The sequence below is a fragment of the Carlito syrichta genome, unplaced genomic scaffold, assembly GCF_000164805.1.
Source record: "Carlito syrichta isolate Samal-C Ts95f unplaced genomic scaffold, Tarsius_syrichta-2.0.1 Scaffold268348, whole genome shotgun sequence".
Classification (NCBI taxonomy): Eukaryota; Metazoa; Chordata; class Mammalia; order Primates; family Tarsiidae; genus Carlito; species Carlito syrichta.
In genome coordinates, this window is record NW_007212444.1 from 98098 (window position 1) to 103277 (window position 5180).

Here is a 5180-nt window from a genome sequence, read left to right on the forward strand (position 1 = left end):
GGAAATGAATTCTGCTAGTAACCAGGGTTAGCTTGTGAACCTAAAACTACTCTAAAAATAAAGACTATTATACATATGTATATGTGTATGTATGTTTGTAAAATGACTTCTGATGCTACCTTCTTTGCTTTTTCTGGTTTACATACCTGAATGAGGCAATTTGGTCAAAGATTGTGACTATTCCTTTATATGTCAGGTGTTTATCTTTGGCGAGAGGTTAGTTACATCCTAACAGCTGCTTTTCAAAAACCCTTAGTCCTGTTTGGGAGGTGAAGCATCCAAAACCCTGAGGGGCTCTTCTGGGCAGAGGCTGTCTACCTTTGTACAAAGCTCCAATCAGCAAAATCATCAGGAACAATGACTTAGAGCTCAAAGGGGTCAGTACAGCTATGGGCCCAAAGGTAGAGCAGACCAGGCACAGAGTACACACTCAGGAGTGTCATGAGGTAAGACTGGAGAGGTAAATAGGATCTTGATTTTTCAGGACTTAGTAGCCGGTATTTAAGATTATGGGTTTTGTCCTAATGGCATTGGTAAACCAGCAACTGATTTTGAATAGTGGATGCTGTGTCGATAATGGATTGGAGGATGGGAGGACAAAAACGAGAGTCAGAATAGATGTACAGAGACCAGTGGGATCCAGTGTGACAATGGTGTCAGTATGGATGGGTTGAGGTTGATGGAATTGAGATAGATTATGAAGGTAGAGTCAACATATCTTAGTGAGGGATCTGATGTAAAAATTTCGGGAGAAGTTGGTGTTAAGGATGATTTTTGTATGAATCCTTTTTTTTTTTGAGTCAGAGTCTCACTTTGTCTCCAGGTTGGAATGCAGTGATATAATCACAACTCACTGCAGCCTTGACCTCCTGGGCTCAGGCAATCCTTCCATTTCAGCCTCCTGAGTAGCTAGAACTACAGACACACATCACTGCATCTGGCTAATTTTTTAAATTTCCTTTTTGGTAGAGGTGAAGTCTTGCTAGGTTGCCTGGGCTGGTCTTGAACTACTGGGTTCAAACAATCCTCCTACCTTAGCCACCCATAGTGCTGAGATTACAGGCATGAGCCACTACACCTGGCCTAAGTATGATGCTAAAGTTTTTGTCATTAGGTGCTCAACAGATATACCAAATTGGGGAAAACCAGGAAAGTATCAAATTTGGTGTGAGAAATCAAGTACTAGGTTTGAATTCCTGTGAATTTTCCTATTGCCAAGTGAAAATATTGTGTAGTTACTGGGTATTAAAATTGAGATGAGAAATTTAAATTTAGTAGTTAGCAGCAAATTGATGATATTTGAAGCCATGATAAATCATCCAGTGGGAATATGTGACATGAGAAGACAAGAAGGCTAAGAGCTGAACCCTGAGGAGCCTCATATTTAAAGGGTGAGTAGAGAAGAAGACGATTTAGTGGAAGACTGAGTAGTGGCCAGTGAGTCAGGAGGACAATCAGGAAGATGTACTGTCAGAGCTAGGGCAAGAACTGATCTCAAGTGTACTGAGGAACACAGGCTAAGCTGCATACTTTTGTGTCCCAAATTTGAAATAAGAATGTATTTCACAGTTATGGAAAGTAACTTGCCTTGATATTCTGTTTACTGATGTGTAATGTTTAATTATTAAAGTTATAAGTATCATGAACTTTATAAAATGTATTACGTGAATATGTATATGTATGCACATACATACACACACAGACTTATATACTCCCTGAGTTTTGTGAAGGAATTATTGAGTATAGCTAGGGAAGCTATTTTGTAGTATGTAAGCCCTTAAGTAGGTTTTTCTATTGGGGTGCAATTTATTGGTTTATTTTTACACATACATTTCTATTTAAAATTGTGGTAAAATATTATCTATCACAAAATTTACCATTTTAACCATTTTTAAGTGAATAGTTCAGTGGTATTAAGTACATTCACATTGTTGTGCAACCATTGCTATCTCCAGAATGTTTTTGCCTTACAAAGGTAAAACTATGTGCCTACTAAAATAACTCCTCTCATCTCACATCCTTTTAACCCCTAGCAGCCATCATTTTACTTTATATCTCTATAAATTGAACTGCAGTACTCTAGGTACTCATATAAGTGTAATCATACAGTATTTGTCCTTTTGTGACTAGCTGATTTCACTTAACCTAATGTCCTCAGAGTTTATCCATGTTGTAGCATGTGTCAGAATTTATTTTCTTTTTAAGGCTAAATAATATTCTATTGTATTTATGTATGTACCCATTTTGTTTATCCACCTCTCTGTTGATAAACTCTGGGTTGCTTCTACCTTTTATCTCTTGTGGATGATGCTGCTATGCACATGGGTGTACTAGTATTTACTTGAGTCTCTGCTTTTGGTTCTTTTGAGTATATGGTATACACTCAGAAGTGAAATTGTGTTGGAGCACATAGGGAGTGAGGAGAGAGATCAGGTGGCAAGCATTGGAGCTGAGATGCCCCATCCTGCTTGGGTGCCAGACTCATTTAGGATTTGCAGTCCTGCTTTGTACACAGGAGAGGGTGAATGCACCTGACACAGTCTGTGACAGTTCCCCTCCCCCTATGGGTCTTTTGTTCAATGCTAGTGGAGGCCTGGTTAGGGCACAGAGGTATGCTGCCAGAACCCATGTGAAGCTGGGAACCCACTGGAGCTTGGAATACCTACCACCAGTCAACCTTTGAAAGTGTGTTCCCCACCAGCAATGCTTGATGGCCTGCTCCCAGGCTGAGAAAACTTGCCTGCCAGCTGTACTCACTCGGTGCCTGCCGCCATCATCGGGTGGCCAGCCCCAACACCCAGACCAGGAAAGAATACCTACCACCTTCACTCACCCAAAGGGCAGGTCCTGCCACACAGGGAATCTGCTGCTTTAAAATTTTGAGCATAGCCTTTGGCAGGGGAGGCAAAGTTGTTAAAGGCACCTGAAAGTCCTGTTTCCTGGTAGGAGCTCTTCTGGGCGGCCAGGGGCTCCAAAATTCCAGCAGTGCTGCCAGTGGTCAGGGGCCCATTTCCCTTCCTGATTCCCTCAGAGAATTTGCAGCTAGGGGTCAGAAAGCAGTCTGGCTGGCATGACCATGGGAAAAACTTTGCAACAGAAAATCACTGAGAGTTCTGAGAACTGCCCAGTAAGAGTGGTAGGGGCAAGAGTAGCTGTCCTTCTCTCTCTCCCTGTGTGAACTGTTTTGAACAGCAGAATAGGTCCTAGGGCAGCTGTACCATTTCTAACTACAAAACAACAAAACTAAAAAATGATAAGAGAAGAGTTGTTCTTTATAGATGAGCAAGAATCAGAAGAAAACACTGGTTATCCTCAAAACCATAAAGCAGTATCATCTATAAAAGCACCTTTCAGTCCCCAAACAATGGAATCTATCCAGAACAACCTGTCCCTGATGACAGACACAGATTTCAGACAATGCTAAATGGCTAAAATAGTCAAGGAAAACCATAAGAAGTTGGAAGCAAAGAACCAGGCAACAAAAGCAATGCAGGAAAATAAAAGTTGAGATAGCCAATATAAGAAAGGTCCGATCTGAAATCCTGGAAATGGAGAATTTCTTCCTGGAATTTCAAAGCACAGCGATGGACCTAGCTACCAGAATTGACCAGGCAGAGGAAAGAATCTCAGAGCTTGACAATTAAAATATTGAATTAGCCCAGTCTGACAAAAACAAGGAGAAAAGGCTCAAAAAAGCTTATGGGGGTTGTGGGATTATGTAAAAAGATCAAATCAATGATTGATTGAAACAGCAGAAGGGGAAACTGAGAATAACCTGGAACAAGCCTTCCAAGAGGTCATCCAAGAAAATTTTGCCCATCTTGCTAGAGAGGTAGCCATCCAAATTAAGAAATTCAGAGAAGTCCTGCAAGAATTTACATGAGAAGACCATTCCCAAGACACATGGTAATCCATCTCTACAAGTTAAGCATGAAAGAAAAAATTCTAAAGACAGCTAGAGAGAAGGAACAGTCCACCTATCAGGGAAGACCCATCAGTATTGTAGCAGACTTTCAACAGAAACCCTACAATCCAAAAGAGACTGGAGTCTCATCTTTGACATTCTTAAAGATAAGCAATTCCAGTCAATAATTTCCTGTCCCATCTTTGACATTCTTAAAGATAAGCAATTCCAACTAAGCTTCATCAGTGATAGAGAATTAAAATCCTTTCCAGACATTCAGTCCCTAAGAGAATATGTTACCTCCACACCAGCCCTTCAATAGATGCTTAAGAAAGTTCTGAGCACAGAAATGAAAGAGTGATTCCACTCTTCACAAAAGTGCAAGCGAGCCCAGAGTTAACAGAGCATACAGATATCCACAAAATCTACAAGAAGAGGAAGAAGCAAAGCAACAACTAACTTGAACATGAATGGACTGAACGTGCTACTAAAAAGGCATAGAGTTAGCAAACTGGATAAAGAAACATGATCCAAAATTCTCCTGCCTCCAGGAAACCCATCTGACTGCAAAGGATACCCGCAGGCTCACAGTAAGGGGCGGGAGAAAGATCTTCCAGTCAAACGGGGGGAAAAAAAAGAGCAGGGATAGTTATTCTTGTACCAGACAAAACAGACTTCAAACCAATAAGTTAAAAAGGACACAAAAGGACACTACATAATGATAAATGGCTCAATCCGCAAGAAATACCCATCTTAAATATATATGCACCCAACACAGGAGCACCCAGATTTATAAAACAATTGCTATGTAAGCTAAGACTTGATACAGACACACATATAATTATAGTCAGAGATGTTAATACCCTGCTAACAGCCCTAATCAAGGCAAAAAAAACAAAAACCAAAAAACAATAAGGAGATCCAGAATCTTAAAACTCAACCTAATAGACATCTACAGAACACTCCGCTCAACAACCACAGAATACACATTCTATTCATCAGCACATGGAATATACTCCAAGATTGATCACATTCTCGGGCATAAATCAGCTGTGAACAAATTTCAAAAGGTTGAAATAATACCAAGTGTCTTCTCAAACCACAATGGAAAAAAAAAATCATCACTAGCAAGAACACCCCAAAACTCAAAAGTACATGGAAACTAAACAACATGCTCCTGAATGACTTTTGGGTCAACACAGAAATCAAGACAGAAAGACAAGCTTCTGCAAGGCCAAAGAAACCATCAAGAGAGCAGGGAGACAGCCTACAGACT